At 32.9% G+C, this 12503-nt stretch overlaps 1 non-coding gene across 1 annotated transcript; it reads right to left on the reverse strand.

Moving 5' to 3' along the window:
* Positions 1–10830: 10830 nt before the first annotated feature.
* On the reverse strand, positions 10831–10891 carry LOC124100532 (U7 small nuclear RNA). Its single transcript, XR_006854340.1, has one exon. It is a non-coding gene; the product is annotated as a U7 small nuclear RNA (small nuclear RNA).
* Between the last annotated feature and the right edge of the window lie 1612 nt (positions 10892–12503).

Raw genomic sequence — 12503 nt, forward strand, 5'->3', positions numbered from 1 at the left:
AGAAAATTTTATTGACAAAATAATAGACAAATACTGGTCTTGGAATTTCTGAGCAGCAGATAATTGCAAAGATTTTTAAGCAAGCCTGATATTTATGTCAGTCTATTGAATACATAGTGTAAGATCAATCTGCTATTCCCAAATATGTAAATTCCATCATAAAAAATTTACTTCTCAAACATTAAAACTGAAATAAAGAGTAAGAAAGAAAAACAAAATGGAATAAATTGCTCTTCATGGTGCTACTTAATTACATTATACAATTTCTCTTTCACTTTAATACTGGGGGTGAGGACATGTATTTATTTTATTCAAAATTTGTACTGCCAGTTCAAGGATATTTTAAGAATATTACTAACCCCGATCAATTAGAAAAATGTCATTAGCACTCATAATAAAAGACTTGAAAGATGTGAATCCTAAATATATTTCAAATCAATATAAAAGACAAATACTTTCAGTACATATTGTGTAGTTGCCTTCTATCTAACCAAATTCTGCTAGATTCAGATGTGAGAGGGAAATCAAAAGAGAAAACACAGTTCGCCTACCTTCAAGGAGCCAATAGTAAGGTACATTCAGTGACACATAGTCATACCAGCATTATTGATAAGAGATAGTCTATGATAAATAATGCAACTGACTTAAAATATAGTATGAATAATGGGATATTTAAGAATGTAGTACTTCTGGGTGTGGTGGCGCACACCTGTAATCCCAGCAGTTTGGGAGGCTGAGGCAGGAGGATCCCGAGTTCAAAGCCAGCCTTAGCAACAGCAAAGTGCTAAGCAACTCAGTGAGACCCTCAGGTCTCACTAACAATATTGATAACATGGAAAAAGACCCATTTTGAACCCCTGAGTTCAATCCCTGTTACCTCCTCTCCTCAGAAAAGAATGTAGTCCAAAGGAAAGAGACAGAGGAATTAACATCTGTTGTATACATAATGCTTCCTGCTTTAGTCCTTTAAGTAATGTGTCATTGTCATGTATGTTGCTTCACACATGTAACTTTGAGACTGCTGCGGAGGTAATATGGGAAAAACAGAAAATGATGTTAATGCCTCCTTTTATTTAATGTGATTTATGATGGAAATCAGGCATTTTACACAAACATTCATTGCAAACATAATTTTTGCTCTCTTATAGGCAATAATAACTGTACTTTTGTCAATGATCTGATTTTTAATGTTGTCATTATGGTTAACATTAGCATTTTTATCTGCCTTTCTTCTACCTGTCTCCATTTTCCTTCTGTAAATTCTAAGATCTCTTTATTTATGTATTTTTTACCTCACTAATTTCTTGAGTATTAGCTACTTTTTCTGTTGTGAGAAAGGCCACTGATGTGACAAATCATTGTACTAAATTTCTTTCTCTCACCATCTTCATCACTAAAATCATGGTCATCTCTACCATTTTCTTTTTTTTTCTTTTCTCGCTAAATAATCATAACTTTTTAACATTTTCTCTGTATTATTTTAAATGGGTCTTTTTTCCATTTTGATGTTATTAATATTGTTAGAGATCTTTCTTATTTATCTACTAAAATCTAGTAACCACTAGATTTTAGTAGATAAACAAATTGATTAAACCAATTTCTTGCCATGAGTGTGTGTGTATGTGTGTATATATATATATATATATATATATATATATATATTACACGTGTGTGTGTTTGTGTGTGTGTGTGTGTGTGCATATTTCTGCTGGTACTCTTCCTCTGATGAAACTATATGTATTTTTTATGTTGGGGGTCAGGGGTTACTTGAGATTGAACCTATCCCTATGCCTAATCATGAAGTCATATTCCCAGCCTTTTTTATTTATTTTGAAACAGGGTCTCAGTAAGCAGCTTAGGGCCTCATTAAATTGCTGAGGCTGGCCTTGAACTTGCTATGCTCCTGCCTCAGCCTCCCAGTTATTGGGATTGCAGGCATGTGCCTGGTTATACAGATACTTGTACTGACAGTGTTGTAGAGGATTTGTGAATGGGTTCTGAGTTTTCTGACAGCAGTTCTCTAATCTATTAAATTTAAAGCCTATTTCTGGTAGAAAATATTACACCGTTATGTGTTATGATGTGGCAAGAATGATAAGTGAAACATTGCCATTGGACACTCTTAATCAAACATTTTTAAAAGGCAAGGTTCTGGATAAATTGAATCTTATACCTGAGAATATATGAGCAAAACCAGGTAGTTAATAAGATTGTTATTACTTGTATCTACATGGGAGAAACATGAGTTCAGAGCTTCAAATTCCCAGTTTAAGTAAAAAATAACCTGAAAGTTTTTAGGTCTGCCCTAAAAGAAATCCTTGTCTTTTTTACTATATCAGGACTGAGATTTCTGAAAGTCATACCCAGAGTCTCATACTTAATGTAGACAAATTATAATGTAAATTGAATTCTCAGTTTTGCACTGGATTACTGTTAAAGTGACTGACTGCATTGATTCGGAAGTAATAGGATTCCAAGAAGTGGAATAAGTTTATATGAGAAGATCCCAGTGAAGACAGAAACATAGAACCTATAAATTCTGTTGAGCTGTCTTTGCCTGTAGAAGCAACTTTCCACATCTGCTTGAGTAAATCCTACTTTGACCAAAGAACTTGCAGGGACTCTCCCCCATGACCTTGATAGATGTCACTAATTCTTTTCAGGACTTACTCCCACTATACCTTTTTGATTTTAGAACCATAACTAGACTTCAGTACCAGGAATCCCCAACATTTGAATTAGGAAGTAACACAAGAATGGTAATAACTTTAAAGTTTATATAGATAAAAACCTTTGTAACATGAATAAAATAGATATTAATGTGAGATAATGGTGAAGAAAACATAAAGTTGGATTGGGCCAAATATATCTATGCAGGCCTACTAAGAAGGATTTTAAATTTAGTATTTTAGTTTGAGAGATTAGAAAAGGCTCTAAAAATTGTATGGTTGATTTGCTCTAAAAATTGTATGGTTGATTTGCTAAACATGGAATAAAAAAGAGCCAAAAATAAATAAATAAAATACTAGAACTGCCTTGGTTTATTGAATACCACGAAATTTAGTTTAGCGAAATCAGAATATTGGAGTGTAAGAACTCCATTTATCATGTAATAACTGTGCACCTACTTCAAGGGTCCAGAGAATATGCCTATAAACATAAATGTGAGAGACATATTTGTAAAGCATCCTGTCAATCAGAAAGGCCTCTGTTGTACCTCTTCTCTATTGGTATACAAGTATAGTGGGAACTGCTGCCTCTTGAACTGGCATACTCAAATTCGGCAGAGAAAATTGGGTCCCACAGCAGCAGAGAATCATTTAACCATGGTGACTGTTGTTACTAGGATGGAGAACAAAGTCAAAGCGGTTCTCAGAATAATCTAATTTGCATGGTGTCTATGATGTCAGCTAGTCAATCATGGTGTCCATATAAAATAAATAGGTATCATAATCATTCTTACTTAATCTAAATGAGTGGAGGAATTATAGTTTAAATGTACAGAAGTCTAGCTTGAATCACACAAAACTCTAGTCCCAAACTTTCTATTAAACCTTAGTCTTTAGGAAAGTTCTACAAACAGTAACAAACTTTATATTGTTAATTTTTCTCTGTCTTCCCTAAAAAGGAACTTGGGCATTTACCAGAGTGTTCACTCTAAAAAGGGAACATTCAGACTTTGGGGAGATTACTTGACACTGGTTCTTAACTGACACTAATTCTAGGAGATCCAAAACATTGCCGCAGTTTACTCGTGAGAGACAGAGCTTATGGGAATCAGATGTTCAATGGAGATTTAGTTCAAATCTGTCACTCAGTGGGTCTAGGGAATTCACAAAACAATCCTGTGGTTATTCCCCTAGTCACAAGATGCATAATTGAAATAGACATACACAGCAACTGGCAGAATCCCTACACTGATTTGTTTGACGGAGCGCACACTACTATTTTAGGAAAGATTAAATGTAAGCAACTTGAACTGCCTCTACCTAGAAAAACAGTAAGCCAAATGTAATGACACATTCCTGGAGGGATTGCAGACATTAGCATCAGCATTAAGGATTTGAGAAATGCAGCTGTAGTGATCCCCTACAACTTTCCATTCAACTTTTCTATTTGGCCTTTTCAGAAACCAGATAGACTTTGGAGAATGAGAACAGGTTACCATAAACAGAACCAGAACTAACCGAAATTGCAGCTGCTTTTACAGATGTGGATATTTTTCTTGAGCAGATTAACATATATCCCCTGGTACCTGGTTTGCAAATATTGACGTGGAAATTTTTCATCAATTCTGTTACTAACACTAGAAATTCTTTTCCTTAGGTTGGCAGGCTAGCAATATACCATCAGTGTTATACCTTAGTGGTATATAAACTCTCCAAGCCTGTACCATAATTTAGCCTATAAGGAACCTCAATGTATTTTTCTTCTTCAAGAAATCATACTGATCCATAATTTTGATGATGCCGTGCTGACTGTATCCAGTGGACAAGAAATTAGAACTTCTGTACAACTAGTGTAACTTCTTGTTGATGAAACATTTGGGTGTCCGAAAATGGGAAACAAAATTTAACAAAAATTTAGAGATCTTCCACATCAACAAAATTTCTTGAAATTCAGTGGGCCATGTTTACAGATTCTATGAAATATAAAAAAAAATTATTGTAGCACTGGACCATCTTGCAGCCAAAGATAAGATACAATATCTAGAGATCCTTTTTAAACTTTGGAGGTAGGATATTTCCTTTGGGGCATGCTTCTTCATTCCATTTACCAAGTAGTCCATAAAACTACTAGTTTTGAGGTGAAGGAAATGACATGGCTTTGAAAACAGGTCCTCAATGCAGTGCAAGCTATTTGTTCATAAGTTCTAGAAGATTCTATGATAAGTGAATACTCAGTGACAGAGATTCTACTTGGAGTCTTTGGTAAGTATGTATGGTAATACATGAATCACCATACATACTTGGGATTTTGTAGCAAATTCCCATTATTTTCTGTTTATTTTTATTTTGAGAAACAGCTTTTGACTTGCACTGGCCTTGGTAGACTTACTTCTGAACTACAAGTCACCATTTTACCCTCTACCTGGAGCTGCCTATCTTGAATTGGATATTATTTGAGACCTATAAGTTTTACATGTAAGTGACTTATAAGAGATCAGACATGAACACATCCTGATGGCACAAGTGAAATACATGAAGAAGTGATTTAAATTTCTCTGAGGTTTACCCTTCTTGTAGTATGTTCCCTCTTTCAACCCACAGCTATGAACTCATGGGAGGTTTTTTGTTTGTTTGTTTTTGTTTTTAATGTCTTTTTATTGCATTGACAAATAATTAAACATCTTTATGGGTTAAAACATGTTTTTATACATTTATATGTTCTGTATTCATTAACTCAGGATTTATCTCAAAAACATTTATAATATGAGGAGAAGATGTAAAATGCTCCCATAGCTACTTTGCTTTGTATGATAGAGTATTTCTAACTATAATAACCCTTTGTATTATACAATATTAACACTCCTCCTATGTCTGTGCTTATTGTTACTTCCATAATTCTGAAATGAACATGGGAATGCACATATTTCAAGATATAGAGTCCCATTACATATATGAATATACCCCCAGTCAATTTCATGTACATCCACAAAACTCTAATTAAAAAAAAAAAAATAAGTAACTAGTGGAAAGATCAGGAAAGTTAAGGAAAAGGAAGAGAGCTTGGGACAAAGGGAGGGACAGAGAAAATCCTGGGGACTGAATTGGAACAAATTATATTCCATTCTTTTATAATTATTTCATAGTATATTCTATTTATCATGTATGTAAGTTTTAAAAACCAATAAAAATAAAGAAAGGAAGATTTAATTACTTTGGATATACATACAGAAGTGGGATTAGTGGATAATATGGTGGTTCAATTTTTTAATTGTTTGAAGAATCTGTATACTGCTTTCCTTAATTCCTGCAAATTTCATTATTTCTGACAACAATGTAGAAGGGATCCAGTTGCTTCATTTGCTGGTTAATACTTGCTATTCTTACTTTCTCCAAATCCCTTTCATTATTTTCTTTAATAACAGCTATTATTAAAAAAATTTACTTATTCATCTGAAGATATACCTCATTATGTTTTTTGTTGGTGGTGGTGTTGGTGGGGGGGCGGTGCTTCCTGGCTATTGAACTCAGGTACACTCAACCACTGAGCCACATCTCCATCCCTATTTTGCAGCAATTAAGGAAAGCCACTGAATTGCTTAGTGGCTTGCTTTTTGCTGAGACTGGCTTTGAACTCTTGATCCTCCTGCCTCATTTTCCTGCGCTGCTGGAATTACAGGTGTGCACCACTGGGCCTGGCCTCTCATTAGGTTTTGATTTGCATTTTTATGACGATGTGTTACCTTATGCACCCTTTTGTATATCCAATGGCCAGTTAGATATCTTCTTTTGAGACATGTCTATCAAAGTCCTTTGCCTATTTCAGATTGTCTTATTTTTCCTATTGACTTGGAGAAAATTCTTACATATTTGATTATAATCACCTTACCAGATACATAATTTGTAAGTACTTTCTCTCATTCAATAAGTTGCCTTATTACTCTGTTGATTATTTCCTTTGCTGCTTAATTTTTGGTGCAATCTTTATCAAAATCCCAGTGGAATTTTTCTTGATAATAAAAAATAAATAAAAATGATGTAGAAACAAACAAGATCGCCAACACCCAAACTGATATTGAGAAAGAAGAGCAAAGCTGGATATGTCACAATTTCTGGTTTCAAAATACATTTTAAAATCTACAATAAGCAGGGCAGGGCCACACCTGCCTGTAATCCCAGGGATTACAGGCTGAGGCAGGAGGATTGAGAGTTCAAAGCTAGCCTCAACAATTTAGTGAGGCCCTAGGCAACTCAGCAAGACCCTGTTTCTAAATAAAATATTTAAAAAGGCTGGGAATGTGGCACAGTGGTTAAGTGCCCTGGGTTCAATTCCTGGTGCCCTCCCCCCACCCAAATCTGCAATAATATTGGCATAAAGACTGACATACAGATCAATAGAACATAATAAGAACCAAAAGTGAATCTTAAGGATTTCTTTCAACTGATCTGTGATAAACGTGTCATGAAAAGACAGTGGGGAAGGGATGGTCTTTTCAATAAATGGTCCAGGGAATGCTGGATGAACACATGCAAAAGAATGAACCTAGACTCTCCTTACACCATACACAAATTAGCACACATGAAATTATGGCCTTCAACATGAGACCTGAAATTGTAAAAGTGCTTGAGGAAAATAGAAGAAAACCTCCTTTACATTGCTCTTAATAGGATTTCTTGCTGGGTCCCCCAAAATATAAGCAATGAGCAAAAACAGGAAAATGGACTACATCAAACTATATTAACCAATTTTTATTCTATTTCCCATGATGAATCTATTCATTACTTATCTGCAAGTGATTTCTTAATCTTTTTTTCATGCCTGACTATATCTAGCCTTAAAACTTTGATTTTATGACTGTTTTTATCATTTTAATATTGATGTAATTGTTTCTTATATTTAATGTGTCGCTTTCTAAAATTTTCTCATTGTGACTATGGAATTCTCATCAATTAAGTCTGATAGCCTTAAGATGTAAGTCATTAAGCCATTTCTCTTTCAATTTTTTAATACATAATCTGTGCCTAGGACCTGTTGAGTATGTGTGTATTTGCATGTGTGTAACAGCTTATCTATGATACACATATACATATGTAAATTATATACATAGCCTCTTTGCACATTGATTACACTATAGGTGAAATATTATTTTGCCTCCTCTTCAGTTTACTTAAAATTTAGAATGATTTTTTTTTTATTTTGGAATACTAATGGACATAGACTCTAAATTATATATATATTTTTTACTTCTAATGCAGGGCCTACCTGTCCAAATTTAGTACATGATATGCTGATGCTACTTTGTAGAAGCTCCATCTAGGTTAGAAGAGTTATTTTCAACTAGGAAATTGCCACATTCAAGTTCTTATTTACACTAGACAACCCATGATGACAAAAAGGCTAAACCAGCATTCATTAGACCACCACATGAATCAGAATCCAGAATCAAATTAACTTTCCTTAGATAATGAAGTCATCTGCAACATATCATTATGTAATTCCCAATTAATTTCATATAGTGAGAAATTATTTGTTTTCATCACTGTTTTAAAACTCCGATGGAGAATCTGGCTTAGGAAGTGTTTCATGTATGTTAGCTATTATTATTATCATTATTATTATTATTATTATTATTACTTGGTAACATCCTACCTTATATAAGACTTTATACTAGATTGTACAAAATTTGCATAAGCATTCATTTTAACAAGGATTTTTTACCTACATGACAATTTCTTTTTCTACAAAGAAACACATAATATATAACATTAGAATTCATTTTGAAATAATTACACACCATGGAATATAATGGCTTCATCTTCCCCCAAACTTCCCATTTTCCCCCCTCCACTATTCCTTTTCTCAGATTCTTCTAGTCTTCCTTTTTCTCTTTCTCACTCTGTGTGTGTGTGTGTATATATGTGTGTGTGTGTGTGTGTGTATTCCTTTGTATTCCTTCCAAAAGTTTCTTTTTCTGATTTATCTGTATTTTAGTGAACATTTCATATGCTTCATTTTACATTATTCTTATATATACATATATGTATATATAATGATTATATATATAATCATAATATATAAGTAAACACAAATACACACACACACACACACACACACACTTTTTTGTTTGTGGTTCTGGGGATTGAACACAGGCCCTTGATGCATGCTAGGCAAGCACTCTACCAACTGAGCTATATCCCCAACCTCTATATTATATTTTTTAATTAGTTTATCAGAGATACATATAAAGGAAAATTCACTGTGGTATAGTCATATATGTACATAGGGTATATTGGTCAGCTTCATTCCACTATCATTACCTTTTTCAGTCCCTCTTCCTTCCTCTCCATCACCTTTCTCTACTCTACTGATCTCTATTTTTATTGGACATCCACCCCCTCCCTTTTTTTTCTTTCTAATTTTTGTTTAACTTCTACATATGAGAGAAAAGATTCAGTCTTTGGATTTCTGAGTCTGGCTTCTTTTACTTAGTGTAATGTTTTCAGTTTCATCCATTTACCGCAAATGCCATAATTTCATTTTTCATTATGACTCAAGAAAACTTCATTGCGTGTATATATATATATATATATATATATATATATATATATATATATATATATATCATATTTTCTTTATCCATTCATCTGGTGAGAGGCACCTGGGTTGATTCTATAACTTGGCTATAGTGAATTGTGCTATTATACATTAATATGGATGTGGTATGCTGATTTTAACTATTAGGATATATATACCCAGAAGTGAGATAGCTGGGTCATGTGGTGGTTCTTTTCTTAAGTTTTTGAGGAATTTCCACACTGCTTTCCAGAGAGTTTGTGCATTCCCACCAACAATATATGAATGTAACTTTTTCTGCACCGTTGCCTGCATTTATTATTGTTTGGATTTTTTAATTGGAGTGAGATGAAATTTCATCATAGTTTTGAATTGTAGTTCCCTAATTGCTAGAGATATTGAACAATTTTTCATATATTCATTGGTCATTTGTATTTCTTCTTTTGAGAAGTGTCTGCTTAATTCTTTTACCTGTTTATTTATTAGATTATTTTTTGATATGAAGTTTTTGAATACTTTATATATTCTGGATAACAATCCTCTGTCTGAGCCTTGGTGATCTGCATTAGTTGGGGTGGAAGAGGATACTTCTGTACTGCAGACCATCCATGAAGATCCTACCTACATCATTCTTAAAAATTGATGACACCAACCTGTGAGTTATAAATGTCCACTTAAAAAATAAGCAAAATAGACCAAAGAAAGGGACAGAGCTGAACACATCTGTCACATGTTCTGACACCATGTAGACACTCTGCTCTACAACATTCTAGAGAAATTATTTTATATCAAAAGGAATATGGTTTAAATAGCTTATATTTAAAATCATGACATGTGTTCTAATTCCTCTAGAAGAACAAACCCTTCCCTAGTATCTGTGTTAGTGTCTTTGTTCTGTCTTTCTCATATTTGCTTTTGTCTTAGTAAATTTGGCATAAAAATTTTAGAAAAAGATAACATCCTTATGTTGTTTTTACTCATAATTTCTCAGTAAATATAAATCTAGCAGGATATTATTTTTGATAGTTCTAGAAATATAATATGACCATGTGGTAGTTTGAGGAATCCCTGAATGTATGCAAGTGTTTCATGCAACAATGTTGCTGGTAATATCAATGACTGCCTCCTTCCTTCAAATCTCCTTATAAAGAATTGCTGCTTAAATTTCCTTAAGGTACAATTTAAATCCTTTCAAATTTCTTTACCATTACATCTCCCCCATTATACATATTCAGGATTTCATTTCCTCACTGTTGTATATTACTTCAGAAAATTTCCCTTCAATTCCTCATGGTAACAACTAATAATTTTCTTAAAGTACATATCTGATCATGGTATTGTTCTGCTCAAAAACCTTTAATTCATAGCATTATTGTTTCTCATTTTCAATCTAATTTCAACCATCTTATCCAATTCATACTCCCAGGAGATTCAGGGTGCTCCTCATTGCCCATTAAACATAGGAATGAAGCTTTCTCTAAAATTTTCTCATGCTATTTTTAAAATAAATTATTTCTACATTTTCATTGCTCCCAGAATTTAATCTAATTTCTTTCTCTCCTCTCTCTCTCTCTCTCTCTCTCTCTGGAAAGGGGCTTCAGACAACAGCCAGAAAGCCTGACAGACAAATTTTAAAATAGCTGAAACATTCCCAGAATCTAAATTCTCCCATACAATACTTTGTCTGACTATTCAAATTATACCTGGCTGATTTCCCCATTACACCACTGTAATCTTACTTTTTTTTTTTTTTTTTTTGGTGCTGGGGATTGAACCCAGGGCCTGTGCATGCAAGACAAGCCCTCTACTAACTGAGCCATATCCCAGCCCACCACTGTAATCTTTAGTTTATTTGTATCATAATAATTTTTGTATACCTTTGCTTATATTTTTCTCATGAATGCAAAACTTCATCTTTTATAAATCCTTTGAGATACTGTTTCTTATAGAAAATAAATTGGTTAGCATATTAATTGTGGAACATATGAATACATTTCTACCACAATTAGTGAAATAACTTAAAATGTACAACACAATATTCATTTATCTAAATTTCTCGGTGTAAGAGTCTGCCTCTTCTGAAGTTAATATATCCATTCCAGTTTTATTTTGATTAATGTTAGTATATCATATCTTTCTCAATTTTTTACTTTTAAACTCTCTTTAATCACTGTATTCAATGTGGATTTCTTATAGACCATATATCATTGTGTGTTTTAATCTACTCTAACATTCTGTGTATTTTTGCTGATGAATTTGGAACATTTATCTTAATACTGATTATATTTGGATTAATATCAATTTGTTTGTAACTCCTTTTTATTCCTTTCAAAAGTTTCTTTTTCTGATATATCTGTTTTTTAGTGAGCATCTCATATGCTTCATTTTACGTTATTCTTAATATAAGTATTGTGTATCCTAAAAAACAGTATTCCTTATTTCCCAAACAATAATGTTTACTGTAGAGTTTACAAACACACTTTCAACTAACTTAAGTCAACCTTGAAATAACACTAATTTGCATCATGTCTAGAGCAGGTAATGTATAACATTTTTTCCCAAAAATCTTCTCTTGTGTCTATATGATTGTGTAGTGATTACAATTACCTACATGCTACACTCACCTAATACATACTTAATATTACTACTTTCTACTGTTATCTTTTAGCTCAACTGAGAATAACATAAAATAAAATTTTATTTGTCTTTATTTCTTCTGTGATGCTTGTGTGTATATATAAGTTCTTGGCAATGCAATTTCCTTCTACCTAAAGAACATATTTTATTAATTTTGCAGAAAAAAAATGTAATTATAAATTCCCTCAGGTTATTTGCATAAAAATTATCTTTTCTTCACTTTTGAAGGAAAAAAAATACTGGATCTAGAATTCTAGGTTGACAGCTATGCGTTTCTCTCAGTATTTTAAGTATTTAATATCACATTCTTCTTACTCTTATAGTTTTTGAAAAGAAGTTTCTTACAATTCTTACCATTGTTCCTCTGTATGTATAAATTTTCTCCACATCTGAATTTCTTCCTGAGTTTATTTTTTTATTTGAATGTGATTTTCCTAAGTGTATTTTTTTGTTTGTTTATTCTCCTTGGCATTCTGTGAGAGTCTTGGATCTCTGGTGTTGACTGTCATTAATTTTGATGTATTCGTGGCAATCCTACCCAAATATTTCTTGTTTGTTCTTCCTTCTCACTTTATTATAATTTTAACATTTTAAAAAACTTTCCTACAGTTCTTTAATATACTGTT

Source organism: Marmota monax, unplaced genomic scaffold, assembly GCF_021218885.2.
Source record: "Marmota monax isolate L192 unplaced genomic scaffold, Marmota_monax_Labrador192_F-V1.1 WCK01_AAM20220418_F8-fsc00479, whole genome shotgun sequence".
In the NCBI taxonomy this organism is placed as follows: Eukaryota; Metazoa; Chordata; class Mammalia; order Rodentia; family Sciuridae; genus Marmota; species Marmota monax.